The 21,866-nt window shown below is 39.7% G+C and overlaps 1 protein-coding gene across 7 annotated transcripts in view; it reads right to left on the bottom strand.

Moving 5' to 3' along the window:
* astn1 (astrotactin 1) overlaps positions 1 to 21,866 on the bottom strand; it is a 522,070-nt gene that overhangs the window by 445,930 nt on the left and 54,274 nt on the right. The window lies entirely within an intron of this gene.

Genomic DNA, 21,866 nt, shown 5'->3' with positions numbered 1-21,866 from the left:
ACCTCCCGGTATTCCTGATCATTCTCCTCTGATACCCTGCACCACCAGCATGTCAACGTTTACACATCTCCAGTAAAATACCTCAACATCTACTGGACGAATTGGCACAAATATTGTACATACGTTAATGGTTCCCAGACGATGTATCCTAATGATTGGTTCTGCTACCAGACTCTTAGGCTGCTAGGGTGTATAAATAAATAGTGGTCAATTGCATTTCATGGGTAGTCAGTGTCAGCTATCACCACTGCATATACATCAAATCCCTCTATAAGCTGCAAGAGTGTATATCCATGTTAAGAGGTATAAAAAAATCCCAGGAAATGATGAAACTCAAGAGATAAAGATGAGTAAACAGTGATTTTATGGAAGCAGTGGAGCATAAGAAAGATTGTGCTTTGTGTCATACCTCAGTTCCTCAGACACTGCACTCCTCGCTGTTTGAAATATTAGTGATGTATGCCAGAAATGGAAAACATTATAAATGCATGACAGAGCTTTATGGGTGATTCTCTGTTATGTAAGTGTGAAGAGTAGCAAAGATGCATCAGGCTCATAAGTCATGAGAGGTAAGAGCACTGAGTGGAAGACATAAATCGAAATAGAGATCACTGAAAGTGCAACCGGGACTCCAATGTGTAGCAGGTCTCAACTCTACATTAAAATGCAGTAATCGAAATGCTGTTGAAACAATGGTTATATGACATGCATTAAACCAAATTAGAATCAACCAAGACACTATCTAAATGATGAAACAGGTATTAAAATTGGGACAGACAACCAGAAAACATAATGCTGTGACCGGTGCAGAGACATATTGAAAAGGTAAGGACTTTTTCACCAGGAGGACAATATGTTAATGGGTAAAATAAAAAAATGGTGAACTTTTCCCAAAATACTGCTGGTTCTGTGGTGTTGAAATTTCATATAACGTTACTAAAATAGAAATGTACATAAAATGAATGGGTGTATCTATAATAAAAACTTGCCTAAATATCTGCCTTTTCCTAAAATACTGTTGTGTTCTATTTTTTTGGCATTTCAAATCTGATGCTGCTAATTATTGTGCATCAATTGTCACTTTCAGTGGGTTTCTTTCCCCTTGAGAGTGTCTTTATGGCTTGACAAACTTCTAAACTGAACAAAATATTTAAAGCAATAGTGCTTAGTTTCTGCTGAGGAATTGAGGAATTCTAAGTAACGACACAATCTTCTGAACATAGCCATACTGAGAAATCCAGAGAGAGTTGTGTGGAGCTGATAGTCTTAATTAGCTCTGTAGCAACTCATTTGGCAACGGCTTGAATGCAACGGACGTTCATTAATATTAAATATTACGCACTAAAGCTTTAAAAACCCAAATGAATATCTGAAAAATGCATTGTCAGAAAGCTGAAAACAGAGATGTTAACGCATAGGTTTAAGTGCTATTATTTGTTATTTCTCCTAAAAATAATATATGTGCTACATTCTCACCTGCATAGTTATGGTAATAGCTATTCAGTGTATTGTCATTATTTTATTATTGGTTTACAGTTTTATGTTGTTGGAAGCTGAGGCCCTCATTCCCTTTCAAATTTCTAATGAGGAATGTCAACTTTGCAGGACGGTACACAGTGCACACCCCGTATACTGTTTATGGATTACTTTGCACTTTCTGCCACGTAATAGACTATTACACTAATTGCTAGAATGACCCTGTGCTATAGAGAAATTGATTACCCAAATACAGTATATTGTGCCAGCTCTACTGGTATACAAGCTATCAAATAATGTAAGGCTCGTTTTATACACAGATGTCACAATGAACTTAACAGAAGCAGTAAAAGCACAATGCAGATCAGAAAGGGATGGTGGGGGTGCACTGAAGGGACACAGTCCATTAGCGTATAGTCCATAATTGATCAAAGTCCATACTATGTGCTCGTTTATTCGTGCTGCGGCGCAGCGATGGTTGCAGGGCGAAATCACGGCCTGTAAATAATAATGAGGATTAGGATTGATCAAAAGAAAAGAGCCCAGAACTGAGTGACTCAAGCAGTAAGTTAAGGCACTTGTGTTGGCATGGGAGATGAGAATTAGGACAGCAACAACAGTGAAAGGCGACGGAGCAGTGAAGAGGTAAGACATGAAACGCTCAAGACACCCAGCTCTTACTACAAAAAACCTTCTTATCACTGCAAGGCCTTGTGGAGCGATCTATATATAAACACAGGCTACATGCTCCACAAGACCATTACACTGATTACTGCCCAATATGTAGTTGCAAGCAATATTTTACTGCTGATCACAGGCTTTTACACAGTGTGCAAAACTTCAGGAACATGTGTCGAGTTACACCACCTTTGCACCTGCACAATGTAGGTCTCAACTGATTCAAAGCTATAGGTACTTCTGTCTGGTCCGCTTCATCTGGTATCTGTAGTTCATGCCTTGACAAAATGACACAAATGATTAATGGTCAAAGGGTTGTTACTACACTTACTGTAGTATCCCAGGTTCGTTCATGTTAAAATTGGTTACATTTTAGGCAAGACACAACCACGGTTTGGTTTTAGTTAGATTTAGGAAGCTGCAGGTTTGAAGAGTTAATTGTTTTTTCAGACTCACTTTTTCTTTGTTACTTTGTCTGGTTCACCATTCAGGAATGTTTGGGGAAGAGCCACTGAGCATTTCCTGTTTATTTATGGGCCACATTCAGCCCCGACAAAACGTAGCAGGCCGTTTCTTTTAACTGAAACGGGGGCGCGTTGAACATCCTGTTGTGTGCGTAAGTGCTCTGTTTTTTTATTACCACGGGTTTACATGCACGCCTCTGCTGATTGGATATCACCTGTGACACAGCCACTAAACGAGAGACACGCCCACCAAACGAGAGAAAACATAACTCAAAGCCGTTGCACACCGTTCCGAGGAAACACGTCGTTCAACATGGAAACCGTAGCAACACGGTGCACACCGTTTTGAGATTGACATGCCAATTGTGTTGATGACGTCAGCACTGGCATTACTGAACCGAACCAACTGATGGGGTTTGTTTGTATGTAGAGATATTTCATGTGTTTGTTTAATGCATTTGAGGGGTAATTGGGGGGAGCTACTTACCTCGTAAAATGTCCTTGAATTGTGTAGAGAATATTAGCTGTGTGGAGATTTTGTAATGTTAAATGCTATGTATGCTCACCTCTGGGAGATAGTGGTGCAGTCCAGTATAAATTGAGAGCCATATAAAGGCAGGGGCATTTTGCTGCTACGAGAGAGGAAAGATACCATGCTGATACAAACGTGCTGAGGAAAGAATTGACTGATTGTACAGAATATAGACGAGAAGCCGTGCTGCCACAAGCACGTGCTTGGTTTCATTTGGTACGAGTAGATTTTGTCGTTTGCCAAAGTTTTTTCTTAATAAACGTCTCATTATACGTGTATTTGGCCACAATTGTTGGAATTCAAGAAGTCTGCCTTCCTATCTTTTTTTTCACCCTCTGGCTACGCTACATGACAACATGTATATCTTGAGCTATGCTGAATCATTTATCTGTTTCTGGTAAGTTGCCCAACTGTGGCAAGACTTGATCACTGTATTGGATCTTTTATTTTCTATTTCCATATGATGCCAAGTATTTAACCACATAGGACTACATTGTTGTAGGCAAACATCGTCACACTATTAATCTAGCTACAAAACTTCATAAAATATATTCATATACACAACTTAAAGTGCTCATATTATATTATACATAACTGTATTTAGAGGTTGTACCAGAATAGGTTTACATGGTTTAATTTTCAAAAAACACCATATATTTGTGTTGTACTACACATTGCTGTAGCTCCTCTTTTCACCCTGTGTGTTGAGCTCTCTGTTTTAAAGGTCCTATGACATGCTGCTTTTTGGATGCTTTTATATAGGCCTTAGTGGTCCCCTAATACTGTATCTGAAGTCTCTTTTATATAGGCCTTAGTGGTCCCCTAATACTGTATCTGAAGTCTCTTTTATATAGGCCTTAGTGGTCCCCTAATACTGTATCTGAAGTCTCTTTTATATAGGCCTTAGTGGTCCCCTAATACTGTATCTGAAGTCTCTTTTATATAGGCCTTAGTGGTCCCCTAATACTGTATCTGAAGTCTCTTTTATATAGGCCTTAGTGGTCCCCTAATACTGTATCTGAAGTCTCTTTTATATAGGCCTTAGTGGTCCCCTAATACTGTATCTGAAGTCTCTTTTATATAGACCTTAGTGGTCCCCTAATACTGTATCTGAAGTCTCTTTCCAGAAATTCAGCCTTGGTGCAGAATTACAGCCACTAGAGCCAGTCCCACAATGAGCTTTACTTAAGATGTGCCATTTCTGTGTCTGTAGCTTTAAATGCTATTGAGGAAGAGAGAGGGGGGGGGCAAGGTGGAGGGTGGGGGTGTGGCCTTGACCAACTGCCACTTTGCTTGTTTGCAAGCCATGATGTCTCTCTCTTTCTCATGGTTGGGCCAACTTCTCTGGGCGGGCAAAGCAGAGAAAGGGGAGGTAACCTTCCTCCTTATGACCTCATAAGGAGCAGATTCCAGATTGGCCCATCTGAGCTTTCATTTTCTCAAAGGCAGAGCAGGATACCCAGGGCTCGGTTTACACTTATCGCCATTTCTAGCCACTGGGGGACCATAGACAGGCTGGGGGAATTCATATTAATGTTAAAAAACCTCATAAAGTGAAATTGTCATGCCATGGGACCTTTAACTACAGAGTGAAACATCACACTTCTGTTCCATCTTTTTTGGGAGTCGTACATGCACAGTAGCTAGGAAAGCAGTGCTAGCTAGTCAGTTGCAGAGTATGAAGGAGTGCCATGCTAGCAGCTAGGCGAGTATTATAACGTGTGTTACAAAGTGACTAGGGGTGGAACGGTACATGTATTCGTATTGAACCGAAACGGTACGGGCGTCTCGGTTCGGTACATGAATTTACACGGAGAATACATGGTATAAAAATAAATAAAACTTGCGTGCAAATGAATTAATGTAATGCGGAACGATAGATACGCGGGTTCTAGGGACACCTAATCTGTAGCCCCGCCTTAGCTCTGAAGCTAGCCGAGCTCCGCCTACATGCAGTTTTTTGAAGGTCGACGGTCCAGTGAGTGATTCAGAGATAGCAGCACTAAAGGACGAGTATGGCGAGTGGTGGCGACCCACAAGAGTTAGAGGACCCGCCGGCCTCTTTAAGATCGCAAGTTTGGGAAAACTTCAAGACTGTATGGATGAAGCCTGGAGCCTCCCGTGTCATGCCATCCTGCCTGGTGCCGTCCCGGCCTCGAAAACTTCGGTCTTCGGGTCAGTTACTGTAGTACAGGCGAGAGAGTGGTGGATAAGACGAGGACTGTGTGTCGGCGTTGTTCAGCAGTTGTTGGGTATGTAAGTGGAAATACATCTAACATGCTAACGCATATCCGACGCCATCACCCAGCTGTACCAATCGCTGGAACGAGACAAAAGAAAACTGTCCAACTTCTCCTCCCTACAGTGCTTAACCAGCCTTTAAATACAAATACAAATAGGGCTTCAAGTATTTGCTGCATGTGCTCAAACCTCGTTACAACATGCCATCCCGTCCACATATTTGTTGTTGTTGTTATTATTGTTGCACTTTCATAAAGAAGAAATGCTGTATTTCCAGTTTTATAGCTGATTGTCTTATTTTGTTTACAAGTTACAGGTGGAGTCTGGAGATGATGTGGGGTACTCTTTGTTTACTATTTACGTCTTACTTTACACACTAAAGGCTGTTGCAGCTAGCTCAGGGGATAGACTGTATGACACTAGGTGGTACAGCCTGGGACATGCACAATAAAAAAAAAAATTTGCCTTCTGCATTTTTATTATGCTTTTCCCTCCATTGTATTGAACCGAACCGTGACTTCAGTGTACCGTTACCACCTAAAAGTGACGCACGTTCATCACGGAAGCAAAAGCTGGGCTACAATAGAGCTGTTTGGAGCAGTTTGTGAACAGTGTTTTCTGTTGGAGATGGTAAGTCCCTTTGGGGTGGACTTTGGGCTTTTTCACTTTGTAAACCTATAACGTGCACAAAAAAGATATATAACACAATAAAGGGTTAAAAGCCAAAAGGCATAATATGAGCACTTTAAAAACATTATACAATAGATACAAAGGCTATTAGCCTTTGATTGTTTGCCAAAAAGGAAGAGAAACAAAGCGTGTTGCATACTAATCTAAAGTTTTAGATAGCAGTGTGGTTCTAGATTTTTTAGCAATGTTGCTATTGGATTGATTGTGATTCAAACATGTATGGTTTTAAGAAGAATGAATCCTGTTGACTTTTGGTGCTCCCCTGACTTTTCATCTCACACCACCATGAGGTTGACAGTTTAGGCTCATAGTGAAATGTCTAATGTGTCTAATACTCTGGTGTATAAGCATTATACCTGCTAAAATAATGATTTTCCAACCAGTCTCAGATGGTACTGTAGTGTTTAGTGCTCATTATAGCACTGAGTGACACAAGTTAGCATGCTAACACTTTAAACTAAGAACAAAATCAACATTATTCCTGCTCGATTCAGCATTCACTATCATCATTATACTAGCATGCTAATATTAGTATCTAGTTCAAAGCCATTGAGACCAATGGTATGAGCGACTTTTAGCCTTGTTTTCTTATAACACATAACATATACAATAGCCTGATCCTTTTTTACATCTCCCAGACTGTCTTGAAGTAGCTAGCTAACTAATGTTTCTAAAATGGACAACTCACACTATGTGCACCATGTACAGTATGGAAGCACTTACCTTAAACAATTAATGGTAAGAGGAGGCATTATTAATATTCTGTGCACACAGTGTATATACATAAGATTACAATGCAGTCCCTACTAGCGCTCGACTTCCTACTAGCGCTCGACAGCCCATTACACTGATTACTGGCAAAGGAAACACTTGCATGCTGGATAACAGCCATAACCCTTATAAAGATTATAACCTGTATACAAACACTTAATGCATTTCCTTTGACAGAGCAGTGTGTGTGTGTGTGTGTGTGTAAAATTGTTAGAGTATAACAAGGTTTGGCCTGACAATAACTGATGCCCTCCTGCCGCAGTGAAAAGGGAGTTCCCTCTGCCAATAGATGAGATTCAAGAGTCCCAACTGGTTTCACCTAAATGCAAATGATGTGCCAGAGTGTGACAGGGCACTTTTTAAAAAGTGTTCTCTCTCTCCCTCTCCCTGGGGACTAGTTTGCCATGAGTAGGATTAATGAGACCGCCGCCTAACTGCACGGAACCATGTACGGTACCACCCAGCAGAGAGGTGGGAGAACGTAAGAAGAGAACGAAAGAATGAAAGAACGAAAAAAAAAAAAGAGAAAGAAAGAGGTGCGGAGGAAGACAGAAAAATACAGAGCCAATGAAAAGAGTGGTGGAAAGGGAGAGGCAGAAAAGAGAAAGTGGCCACCCACCAGCTTTACAATGGATCAAAGTAATCTGATTAGGCCGCATTATTAGCGCAGCCCCTCTGAATGCAGATTCGCTAAACCTTTTAGTTTAAAGGAGTTTCAATTCCTTTAGAATTAAATTGACGTAGCATCTATCTTAAGCATTCTGAAAGCCTAATCTTTAACCCAAGGATAAATAGATGGGCAGTACCACCACAGAGGATCCCAGCACAAAGCGCTTTTTTTCCCCCCATTCACTAATTGATTGACAGAGCACTTGGACTGCCAGAATGTGATAGATTACAGAGAATTCTGAGTGTTTTGCTTACATTCATACAGACTGTACTTTGCATTAAAATGAGATGAAAAACACCTCTGCTTATTCAAGCACAGATAATATAATTAGAAAAAATCCTCACGGGGAGTTTAACTTACTGCAATATGATAATAACAAAAGAAATTACAGTGAACTAGTCTGTCTGGAGTTGTTTTAGGGACATGCCGGGCACATTTTTTTGGAGAATCCCATAATATAATGCTGTCAGATTTAAGCACCCAGCGGGAAGGTTTTGTTTTGTTCCAGGCAATAACATCACAGTGATGTGTCAGTGGTGGAATAAAATCATTCATCTTATTGGAGAGTGCTTCTGGATAGGATGAGGGGCTCAGTGTTAAACTGGAGCTGCAACAAAATCATATGGGCCCTCTGGGACTTTCAGGCTACAGCGTGGCGCTAACAATGTCACCAACGCCTGCTGTCGCTATAATGATATATTAACTGGACAATTCATCTATAATTACAAAAAAGAAAACCTTTGATAATTAACTTCTAGTGGTATCTATCCATGCAGATGGTTTGGATTATTTGGTTTGGTGGAGATTTCTATCTCTGAGTTTTCTACTATATTATCCAACAGGTCCAATTTTTTTTTATTTTTTGGCATTTTATTTAGGCCTTTCTGACAGGACAGTTTTAGACATGAAAGGGGGCAAAGGGCCACAGGTCGGAACCGAACCCACAGCTGCTGCGTCGAGGACTGAGCCTCTGTATATGGCCGTGCGCTCTACCAGATGAGCTTTCCAGGCGCCCCCGACCTCTACAACAGATATTAAATAAACTAATTACAAAAAACTATTATTGTCTAGACCGAACAAACATACTATTGAGCAAGGTTATCATGTGACTTTTAATAAATTGCGTTGTTGCAAACATCAATGTGATTTAAGATTTTTTTGTCATACTTTATTGAACATTAAATTCATACACAATGTCCATACTGAGTTTGTAACCCCTAATCAAATCAAAATGAATTAAACTGTTATTGGTGCTATAGTGAGAATTCCAATAACCAAAATAATATATACAATATTATAAACAGTAATACAGTAGAAGAAACACAGAACAATAACATAAAAATGATTTCAAAAAGTAAATAAGAGGAAAAATAAAGAGTTGTTCCTAATATAGTAAAGCCCCATAAACATTTACCTGAAAGACAGGAAAGATATACTAAGTTTACTTATACAGACATACTTATACATTCACATACATGCATGTAGACTTTGAATTGGGTTCTCTTATTTCTGTAACAGAACCAACAAGCTACAGTTTTACTTTGGCTCCATTTTATTTGTTGTGCTCACAACATTGAAACGTTATATTTAAAAAAAATGAACAGTGTCTCTTTGGTCCAGAATAAGTGTCGTTATTAGCCCAGATAGTCCAGACCTTGCTGTTATCACTTTTTATCAGGACCTTTTCTTTAGTATGGAAACAGGTTGTTGTCTTTGTTGTTTAGTATTTTATTGTATTGAATATTGTGGATATTATTTAAACTTGTCTTAAATTTTGTAAAGCGAGGTGGTGATGGCGAGTGGGGGGGGGGGTTCAGACGTTGAGGTGATGTGTTCATGTCGTGAGTTGTATGTTTTGTGTTTTGTTTTTAAAAAAAAAAAGGTAATCATAAAAAGTATGGAAATGTTCTCAAGCAAATACAAATGAACTAAAACATCAATACTAATGAAAATATAAATACAAGACAAAATGTACAATTACAAAAACACCAACCGTATTACAGAACTTAAACAGAAAAACCTACATCCCAAATGTCACCACAAAATGCAGCTTGTGTCCGGGTTTCCTTTCACAGAGGTTGTAATGCCACAAGTGTATTCTCTCTCTCTCTCTCTCTCTAAACTCGGTTCCCCCGAGACAACGATAACAATCGCCACAACGTGCGGTCACCAGAGGGCATGGTGATAAGCAGAAATTACTTTGGAGTTTTGGATTTGGAATTCCCCAAACTTAGCAGTTATAAACAATCAAGGAGAACTCGAGATTCTTGAGCTGAGGTTCCGGCTGAGAATGGCAGGAGAGACAGAGTAAGCTACTAATGTCCAGATCATTATTCCAATGTACACATATGAGGTTCAAGCCTGTCCTCTAACTACACCAAAGTAAGGCTGATTTCAGAGGGGGGTGCGAAGTACCGATTTCACACAGTAAACTAGAGTTTAGATTCTCTGCCCGAGCCCGAACTTGACCCACGGTCCGGGTCAGGCCGATATTTCCCAGCACTATCCTCGGGCCGGGCCCTTGATCAAGCATTTGTGTTTTTTTAATTATTACTATTATAATTACTATTAGCCTAATTGGGTGGGGAGAAAGCTATTCCTCTCCAGCTTCTCCCGTAGCTCTGGGTGTATGTCCTGCACTGACTTGAGTGTGAGGTAAACTGTGCTAAAATCGTGTCTCCCCCATCTGTAGCAGTGTCTTCGATAATTGAGCAACCAGGCCAGATTGAGATATCTCACGAGTCCTTTATAACATCAGTTATAATGGCCCACGTATTAAAAAATTGTTGGGTTTAAATCGGGCTCGGGCTCATAATTCCAGTTAATGTGTCGGGCCGGGCCGGGCTCGGACATAACGTGCACGGGCTTGGGTAGGGTCGGGCTTGATTTTTTTTGGGCCCGATCTAAGCTTGTTGTATGTGTTATATCTTTAGTGGATACATGATGATCTGAATATGTTTTGTGACCTTCTGATAATGTGTTTAGTCTCTTTTACATCATCTGTAAGTCATATCAAAATTATCACCAGGCTCTTAAAGCAGGGGTCTTCAACGTTTTTAAAGCCAAGGACCCCTTAAATGAAAGAGAGACGGAGCAGGGACCCCCTACTTCATATGTATAAAATTAAATTGAATATTTAACTGGGCCTACAATAACGTGTAGGGCAGCCTAAAGCCTTTGTGCATACCTTTTTGGTGCATAGAATACTAGACTATTAAATTAATAATTGTTGGCATGATTTTAATAATCATCTTTTAATGTTAAACATATACGTGGTACAGTGAATCCTTAGGATGAACTGTATCTGTGGATGGCTACCTTAGTGACTACCTTACGCCAGTAAGTCTAACATCAAAGTTTTTTTTTCACAAATAGACTGCTTTATATTTGCCAATAATATTTTGGATTCATGATAAGACATTTTTGTTTTTGAAAAAAATAAACAATAATTTGGTGGCCCCCCTACAGTAACTCTGAGGACCCCTTAGGGGTCCCAGATCCCCTGTTGAATATCTCTGTCTTAAAGTAAACAGTCTTTGCATGGAGTTTTACAGGAGCTGAGATTTGGCCCTGGTCTTATTTGCGATACACTGTCTATATGAATCTTATATCCCTCTCCTGCATATGTCTGTTTGCATGTGTGGTAACTGTTTGCATGGACAGAGTAATCTCAATATCACCATGGAAACAAAGCTTGAATGGATCATGAAAACCATCACTCAAAAACGCTATGCCACAATATAGCACATATTGCAATATCTCACATTTTATATTTGAGATTCTTCTGAACGGGATATGAGATTATTGAGAATATGATAACGTACCAAAATTTAATGAATATTAAGACTGTTGAGCAGGTAAACTGAAGCTGTCCCCTTTACCATACCACATCAGCCTGTTCTCATGAACCATTTGTTCAAAAAGCTACGAAAAGTTAAGCACTGTAACACGTAAGCATTCCATGTTTTTTTTTGCTGATGCACCACATTGACAGCCGATGTATAAGATTGCGGCTGACCGCTAAAACACAGGAATTTCAAGCCAGGGAGCGGAGTTCGCTTCCTGTTTCACCCAGAAATGTATGTTCCTTGGGGGTGTTTTAATCCAAATCACGATCTTTTTCCTAATCTTAACTAGTCGTTCAGACTTCCGTACAAGAAAGTGAAATTACAGTCATTCCCCGGCTGCAATGACAGTGCAGAGATGCCAAGAGCGTCGATGCGGAAGACCCAGAAATGCGGCCCAATCGAAGCTTAGCACTAGCACCGCCAGGCATTGTAGGGGTACTACAACCGGCAAGTCCGACGCCTGTTTCCTTTTGTCATTGCTGATGGGCCAATAACTATTTTCATGCTGCCACCTGTTGCAGTAATAGTCCGGTCATATGTGCTGTGTCGTTCAGTTAAGTCAACACAAAATTTTCACAGAGGTTTCTGTGAGCAACTCCCATAAACACAACAAAAAACATAATGCGTTTTTTGAACAATAAAGCATGTAGACATGTTCTAGTAGAAAAACGTATGAACCAGAAAATGTGCATTTAACTTCCAGTTGCTATCGTCAGCTTTTGGTAATGTCTTGGTCCTGATCAGTTTACTTGACCTACTGTAATTTTTTTCACATGTCCACAATTATTAAAAAGAAAGAAAAATAAGTCCACATAAAAATCCTGCATTTTGAACAGCCCTCGGACAATCTCTGACATATTTTTGTTACATACTATAGACAAAAAATGCCAATGCGGCAGCCGACATATTTGTTTCTCATTTGCTATAACAGTCCTCAACGTTCATATTGACTATTCTAAGTACAGAAATATTTCCTATAATATATAAATGTAAAAAAAATGATGATCAATTGAACTACTTCTTTACAAACTACAGTTTATCCATCCGCCCAGTGGCTGTCTGTTGTTCGCCAAGACAAACATGAATCAATCAAATAAGCATATTTCCCAAAATGTTTAACTTTTCCTTTACATTTTCCACATCTTTACACATCCTTTACACTTAATTTAATTGTCACTTTTTTCAGTATGAACACATTAGATATTCAAACCCTGCATATAATTACAATGTAGCATGAAATTAGGGCGCATGTGAGCATGGTGTGGCTTTGACTCTCTGACTGTAAGTAGATTTTAGGAGTTACTTTTTAGCAGTTTGATTTCACCTTACAACATAATTTATTTCACCATGTGCTGATTCTCTGTTGATACAGAGGACAGACACATGCAGTGATTTATTTGGATCAAGGTGTTTTATCTTATGCTGAGTCATTATACAACCCATAGAAACCAGTTTTCCCCGAGTCTGACAACATGCAGGTCGGGGTTATGATGCACTGTGCTGTGAATTTTAATTTGGCTCCATCTGTAATCAGCATGCAGTCCGTTCTGCTGCTTTCAAAAAGAAATAAATAAAAACAAATAAAGGTCCAAAAAGCAGTTTTGAGGGCCTCTAAAGAGAAAACATGTTGAGTAACTACTGAAGTCTTGATATCGATTTTTACAGCCAACTTCACAATAAACAACTACAGGTGAACTTCAGAACAGCTGAAGAGAGCAGAATGAAGAGCAACGGTTGTGCCTCTTATTATTGTGAAGCACTCCTCTTATACATCACATATTGCTAAAAATGGCAATATGTGTATTGTACTGTACAGTACCTAAAATAAACCCAAAAAGCATCCTGTGCCTTACTTCACAATGAGGCCAAATCTCAGTCACGATTTAAGTCCTGTTTGTCTTTGGTACACAGTCGTTTCACAAAGTAAGCAGCTTTGCTTAAGTTTTTCAAAGACGTAGTAGAGTGTAGCTTCTTTGAAAATTGCAATAATCTTTTGTTTTGTTTTTCACTTTAATACACTCCTAAGTTTTTCGGTTTTTCCTTTTATGATTTACAAATGGAAACACACAAGTAGACAGAAGTTCTTATTGTGTCCTGATTAAAAAGGACACAAAGTTTGATGATACAAGACCAGGGTTGATAATTTCTTTTAGCAATTTGGGGCAGATAATCAACATCTTACATCTATGTGGTGATTTTATGAATGTGCTACTTTGTCTTCCCTAGAAACAGTAATGTGTGGCTTCCATTAGCATGTCTCTCTATGAGCGTGCCAAGGTATTCACCCTAGCTAGAATGTAAATACAACTGTTTAGTGGTTAGCAGGCAAATAAATAAAGCTAGTGGCCTGGGCATCTATCTTTCTTTAATCAATGTATTAAAGCAACATTTAATGATATTTGAAAGACAAAGACAAAATAACACATTCCTTTACTAACATAAAGTTTAAGTCATTAGCAATATTAACGCTATTTAACGCAGCATTAGGCCACACAGTGGCCATTTTAAACACGTGACCATAACATCTGACCAAAACCTGTGACCGCAGTGGCAGTTTTTATAATGTGAACGTTCTAGTTAAGGTAACGGTCGCAGTTTTAAACATTAGTTTATGTTGTGAAATGGATCTAGTTAATAAGTTTAGGCAAAATACTTAGTTTGGGTTGGAAAAACATCGGGTATTGGCTTAAAATGAGTCACGTAAAACTCCTAAAGTGACAACGTCGCAGACGTACAGTATCTATGTTGCAGACTAAGGTCCGCAAAACTCGGTTCATTTTAAAAAAAATACTGTTGACCTTTGGTTTTACAAGGGACACGAACCGCGGTCTCCCAAGTGAAAGTCCTGTTTGTTTGACCCATCCACCAACCCAATCTGCCTCTGGTGCTCTTTACACCTTCCTTGTTTGCTCCCGCGATAATTACTACAGATACGTGAGGTTGCCAACTATCAATAAAAGTAAATATGGGTCTCATAAGCTGCTTGCACAATCAACCTATTCAGTCAATTTTCTGGGTGAGGACGAGTTGGATATTACAGAGTCAGTTTACAGGCTTTAGGACTCTACTATACTTGGCCTGATGTTTCAATATGTTTTGGCTTAACATTTCAATGCAAACTTACTGTAAAAGATAAGGTTTACATAATCTATATTATCAGCTATTCTCATGAAGAGCCCAAAAGGAGAAAGTCATGTATCTGTCTGTCAGTACTTTCCAACCTTCCTTCCTGTCTGTTATAATTTGGTTCTACACTGAAGATGTAAACATTTAAAAATAGGTTACAAATATATAGTTTCCATTTTTAATTCTCAATCATTTTCAGAAATTGACACAGCCAAGCAGCAACCCCCGGTGCTGAAAAATGAAGCTAAATTTCGTGCTCTAGTATTTACGGCAGCAGGACTGTGCGTATGTGGAATAGACTTAAAATAAACTAGAAATTCCATGCTCATAATAAAAACAAACATGTCACCCTGAGCCTGTGAGGCTCATTGATGTGTTTTTAATAGTTTTTTTGGCAACAATGGAGCTAATGGCACAGAGGAATATATCAGGCTTTGGATACACTGTTAGAAACACTTGTTAGGAGAATACATTCATTAAAAGTAAAGGAAAATATGCTTTAAAAGTTTGAAAAGATTCTGCAATGTGATGTCAATAAACAAACACTAATTTATGCCAACATGAGGTCTGCAAAACTTTATATCCAAGAAGTGAAGAAGAGAGGCTACAGGCCAGATTATTGTTAAGTCTTGTTTTCTCAGTAGTACTCACTCTGACATTGTAATTTGTAACCTCCTGTTAGTGGAGAAGTGCCAATTCCCAACATAATGTAATTCAGGCACATAAGGTGAATCTATAAAGTGTCTGACATGGACTTAATAGCATGATCTTCTCTGTTCCAGCCCCACTTTGTGATTGGGTTTGGTAAGTCAGGTGTATTTTTTTCACAACATCTTGTTTCCCGTTTTAGGCATGCAGGCATTGTGTCTTATTAAAACACTACACACCACATAGTGACAGCAAACACAAGAGGCAAAGGGTATAGACTATAGGGTTTTACATTTTAGCGTGCCGCACTGGTTGAGAGTGTAATGTAATGTTATCGACAAACACTTTCAGAAGTAAAGACACACGCAAACAGATATGTTTAAGGGAGATCAGCAGCCAAACAACAGTCTGAGAGAAATGTTGTTTTCCGAGCCCTTTTGCCCAGTAGGAGAGAGAAAAGGGAGGGGGGGGGGGGGGGGGGCATATGGCCGTGGAGCTATGTGCTTGTACTGGAATTCAACAGCAACAGAGAGAGATGTATGAGTGCATGTGAATTAATGTGTGTGTGTGTGTGTGTGTGTGTGTGTGTGTGTGTTAGGGGTGTTGAAATTAATCATTGAATCGCGATGCGGAGAGGATTCTGCATCGATGCAGTAACAGACCATAATCGATTATTGCCTACTGATTGTTGATCAGTAGGCCTACTATCTGTTGTCTGCTGTTTTCAGATTCCGCTACATTCAGAAAGTGTCTTTTTTAAGAGCAGATACAACAAAAAGGGGAGTTTTATATATATCTGTGCTTGAATTTGTGGATGAAAACCATGTGTAGCAGTATATAATTATATTGAGGTGGTGACGCATCGTGATGCATCGGAATATCGAATCGATTCAAATCGTTGACAGGATAATAATAATCGAATCATGAGACCAGTGAAGATTCACACCCCTAGAGTATGTGTGTGTGTGTGTGTGTGTGTGTGTGGTGGTAGAAGCGGGTGAAGCTATTCCGCTCACATCCTCATGCAGTGTCAGGGGAAGCTGCCCTCTCTTACCTCTCCTATCTGAGTCATAGCTTCTGGTTAGGGCGAGCAGGGAAGGGAAGATAGTAAAGAGGGGGGCGGGGGGAATTAAAATCGAAGCTAGTGTAATGGGATGAGTGGTCAAGGAGAGCGGTGGAGTAGAAGGTGCATGGGATCAAGAGGCAAAGAGAAAGAAAAAACAGAAAGAGACTGAGTTGGGATTTTTATCGGAGGTCAAATCTAAATTCAAACTTAAGGGTACAAACCCTCCACTGCACACCCCACCACACACACACACACACACACACACACACACACACACACACACACGCATATATAAGCAGCAGCCTAAACATGTTTAGAATCCATATCAAAGCCCTTTCTGCCATCACCACAGACACCATCGGAAACACAGTTAGCAAAGCAGCGCTGCCAATAACAAACGCCACGAGTGGAGGCGGAAAAAACATCTATTGCTATTTTTTCTGCATGATGACTCTGAGGATATTTCCCAGAAAACAGCAAGTAAACAGCACGATTAGAGAGAAAGCTTGATGTCGGTGCTACAACGATCCCGAGGTTCATTAATAAAACACTTTAGCAGGTGAAACAGAGAAACCTGAAGAAAGATTGTAAAAGAGTAAACAAGTACTCTTCATGATATTTGTCTGGTACCGACACAGCCGGGGTCGCTGCATCTTTCGTTTCAACATCTGAGCAGCACACCCGGCACTGTGTGTAAGACATAAAATAGATAAAAACAATAGGCAGGAGAACAAAAGCTGTAAAAGTCATTCACAGACGGACAATAACAGTCCTATATCCTCGTGGAACGCTTCTGGGCTTATTCTAAGGTGTTCGTAGTTCGGCCTTGCCAATTTTCTACATGAATGAGAGTAGGAAACAGTGCAATCAATCAAAGTCGGTCCCTTTTTCTAACAAGCTACCCAACACAGGTCTCCACATATTAACCAAGACAGCCGGCAAATGGTAATTTGTGGTAGCTTGAGAAGGTCTTCTTTTAAAATTTCATGTCGGATGATTATGTATGGGACACGGAGCATAGAGGACAGGGGGGAATGGTCCAATTCAAGGTGAGCCGAGATCACAGGAGGTTCTACGAGCAGCTCCTGTAAAATACATGGAGCGCTCAGTTTGATGAGATTCAACAAGACTGACCCCACTTGGCTGCGATTAGAAATTCTACTCATGGAAAGTCACACATCCTGCAGAGTTCCTGCGAATGTGATCACAGATGAATCCCATTTAAAAGTGAGGTGGAGCAGATGGATTGTATTGTTGCCAAGATTGGGAGTTTCAAAAATGGTTTCGACAGGTTGCTAAGCTGTTTAAATGAAAGGCGCCGAGGTGTAACGCATCGCTGTACGTGGAGGCAAACAAAATAAATCTGGGACTGCTAGCTCTGCAGCTCTAGCTTCTTTTGATTGTGATATGCTGAATATACAGAGTGGAATAAGTAGTTACTTACCACTGCAAAGACCCATCATCCACTAATCCACTGATGTGCACAGGTGTTACAGATGCTTGTTTTGAAGAGCCTAGCTTATTATATTATATATAAGCCATCTGTTCTCTGATATTTCTAGCAAGTCCCCAGGACACCTTTTCTACAAAGAGATGTTGATTTTTCTTTCATTAATTTTTCAATCCTGTGAACTCCCATATAGTGTTTCCCCTACGATTGTACAGGCGTGATGCCAGGCCAACGGGAACCCCTGCCAGGCCAGAAATATCTTTTTAATGACAAAAATAACAGCAAATATCCATTGTGTTTCCTCTATATTCATTCTGCAGTGGAACAACATAATTAACTGCAAAGATGCACTGTGAGTCCATGAACAGGGCAACTGTCTGCGGTTAGTTCACATCTGGAATAGCAGGACAGTTAAGTGTGTTATCTAAACTGCTTAAAGGAGAATTCCGGTCGATTTCAACACGTAGCTCTGTTGTTTGAGTGCTGTCAGTAGCGAGAAAAACAAAAACAATTGGTGTTGCTTACACCGTGTTATCCTCCTGCTAGCGTTAGCACCCAGGAGGCTGAAACTGGGCAAGTTTTAAACGTGCTTTTAGCCTCTTAACATGTTCAAAATGTCATTACAAGTGTCTACCCATGTGAAGTGATTTCTTCCGAGTGAATCTGACTGCAGTAGATGTGAAAGAAATGCATAAAAGTTGTGCTATTTCAGCTCTGTTTATTTCCAGTGTTGAGACGGCAAGACGAGTGCTTAGGGACCGTCTACAAACTACAACACCGAAAAGAGATACAAAAATATTTTCAAAAATAGGCATGTGCTTATTTTTTTTTAAAGTAAGTGCTGTAATACAACTAGAAGGAGACAAGTTATAACTGAGGTAAGTTTGGAGACACTTCCTTATTTAATCATTAAATTAATAAATATTTTTGTATCTCTTTTCGGTGTTGTACTTTATAGACGGTCCCTAAGCACTTGTCTTGCCGTCTCAACACTGGAACTACAGTCCCTCCAGAAAAACGCGATTATGCGATCGCATAATTCAATGCATAATCAGCCAAAGTCCGCATATTTATGCGGGGGCCGCGTTTTTTCAAATACGCCGCACTTTCGGCGCATAAATTGCCGATTTCCACGCAAAAGACGCGGGGCTTGCATGATTTCATAATCCCCAATTTTTCGTTGCAAAAAAGTCACATATATCTTAGCAGAAAGTTGAAAAATGTTGCGTTTACTTCACACAAGAGCAGCAATTTTCCCCTGTTGCCATGGGAACGTTCGACGTGAACATCATCAAAAAGCTGCAAACCCCGTGATGAAGCCATGATGAAACCGCAGCTTTTGCAAGTTCCCGCAATTTCATCGCATAAAATTGCATAAATATACGCATATTCCATCGCATTTTTTAAGAAAACGTGCTGCATAATCAAGGATTTTTACCCACAACAATCACAAAAAAACGTGCATTTTTCTGGAAGGACTGGAACTAAACAGAGCTGAATTAGCATAACTTTTATGCATTTCTTTCACATCTACTGCAGTCAGATTCACTGTGTTCACTCGGAAGGAATCACTTCACATGGTTAGACACTTGTAATGACATTTCGAACATGTTAAGAGGCTAAAAGCACTTTTAAAACTTGCCCTGTTTCAGCCTCCTGGGTGCTAACGCTAGCAGGAGGATAACACGGTGTAAGCAACACCGATTGTTTTTGTTTTTCTCGCTACTGACAGCACTCAAACAACAGAGCTACGTGTTGAAATCGACCGGAATTCTCCTTTAAGACAGTTGAATATAGGATAACGTTGTCTGTAGCCTAATGGTTACAAACAGGCTCGATAGTGAACGACACGCTAACGTGTGCGTTTGTGTTTTTAGCTGAGCTGGACCAGAGAATATTCGGGACCATTTAAACAAATAGCCCTTTTAATGCTACACTGCTTGTAAGGAAAAACAGGAGTGACAGGCGAACCAGCTTTAAAAGTGAAGTATGTTCCTTTAAAATAAGTGTACGCAGTGGATCCAATTCATGCCAATATGAAGAGTTGTTCATATGGATTCCAAAAAGTAACTGATAAATAATTAACAGTATTAAATTGAAAACTACATTTGGTGGGGTGGTAGCACCTCCCAACCCATCTGCAAGGCTATATTATATATACTTTGGGTGAACCAACCCTTTAAGTCCCACGACAAAGTCTCATGCACACAGTCTCTATCAGACAATTCTGCTACATCATGTAGCCATAAACAAACAAAAAAAACAACTCCCAAGGGTGAATGAATGGATGTGTCCCCTTCCGTTATGAACAAAGAAGCATTGCGTCAACCTGTAGCATGAATTTAAGCATTGCTTCCTTATAGAATGAGATTAACGAAGCAGCCCTTCAAACAGGACCGCCGCTTGCCTGTAATGCAGTCGTCTCACCTCGATGTTGAATTAATTCAACATGCACATCAGACCTCGCGAAAAAGGCACGCGCGGTGCAACGAACCAAACAAACGCCACAGCCATTTGCTACCCTGAGACGAATAGCAATTACGATTTCTGTTACGTCTCATTGGTTAACCCATTTGTTCTTCTGCGGAGACACGATTATGGAAAACAGCTGAATCTCCATGTGTAAGAAATGAAGAAATGTGTGTTGAGGGTGGAAAAGATCTTAATCCCCATTTCACTCTCATCCACGTTTGATCATCTTTTATATGTTGTTCATACATCATGCATTGTGTTTTCCTGTCTTTTTTTTTCATTTTTTCACAGGCTTGCTTGCAAATATAATGTGGTAACCAGTTGTCTGAGGCACTTTTTCATCTGACATCGAGTCCGTACAAGTCCTAGGTCCTTTTCCTTGTTTTCTAAATGAGCAACTGCAGGATTTGGGCATTACTTCTCTGTTTTACCAAACCATCCCACTTGAATATTTTTCAATAAATTACCCTGCCAATTTACCTGCCCATTTTTCATTATGCAGGGCTAGTGCCATATAGTGCCACTTGAGAAGAAACAAGTTAAATGGCTAAGAGGAGACAGTTAAAGTGACCCTGCTACTCAAGTCACATTGACGACTTAAGCATGGTGTTCCATGGGGATTGCTTGGCGTTCCCAAAAGGCAATTTAGCATGCCTGCCAAGTAGCACAAGTACCTCAGCACTGCCAGAATAACTAGTTGTTCTTCATGTTGCAAAGTATATACAGGGTTAGCGAGAAACTCATGCTTCAAGGACTCTGGCAGTTTTGCCAATAAACTGCTAAATAAAAAGTATGCCATTATGAACAAATGCAATCCAGGCTTTTTCTTACAGTTCCGCTCACTATAAATAAACTGTTTACTGCTTTTCTATTGGCAAGAACAGTGATGTTGAGAAACAAAAAAAAAAAACTGAATATTCATATATGTAAGCAATCTGGGTACGGTATGTGCCTAAACTTACATACCCATAGTAATTTGGTATGGAATTTTGGAGTAAAGCCATTCCCAGCATACATTGAGGAGAAGGCAAGGTAACACCCTGCCAGTCAATCACAGACCATTCAAGCTCATATATTTTATGGATCAAGCTCATAAAACTCATATCCAACAGCACCTTTTTGATAGAGCATACCTGCATAGTAAAGGGCCACAACATAAATTACAACCCCCATTTTTAAGCTTTCTGTTTACAGTCTCCAAGCCCAAGCCAACATTCTCAGACTTGACAAAGCTCCTCTAGAACCACAGAACACATTATACAAATGTTTTTACAGGCAACTAAACTTATCTTGATGAATAAAATTGGTGTGTTCCCCTTTAAATATATTACCTCTGTGGTGTGATGTAGCACCACTGCTTTTTTACCCCCTGAAATACTAATGGTGGCCAGCCTCCACTCAGGATTATAGTTAGTTTTAGAAATACTGAGGTGATGAATCATGAATGAGGATTTTATAGATCTTGTTTTTCTTGGCATGTTTGGAAAAAAAAAATGACTAACCAGTAACCTTTCACTTATACTATTTTAAAATGTGACTCATTGTGTTATTTTTAAAGTAAATGTTGCCAAAAATCCCCCAGAATACTGACAGCATGACCTCAGTGTACTCAGCGGAAGCTAAGGCCCTCTATCTTCCATAATACACTGCAAAATAATAAATTTAAAAAGTTTGTAATATACTAACTCAGTAACATTACATGCATGTCAGTTACAACCTAACACAACTTTGACG

Source organism: Sander lucioperca, chromosome 9 (genome assembly GCF_008315115.2).
Source record: "Sander lucioperca isolate FBNREF2018 chromosome 9, SLUC_FBN_1.2, whole genome shotgun sequence".
In the NCBI taxonomy this organism is placed as follows: domain Eukaryota; kingdom Metazoa; phylum Chordata; class Actinopteri; order Perciformes; family Percidae; genus Sander; species Sander lucioperca.
The sequence above is the reverse complement of the archived record's forward strand: the minus strand, read 5'-3'. Positions and strand labels throughout refer to the sequence as shown.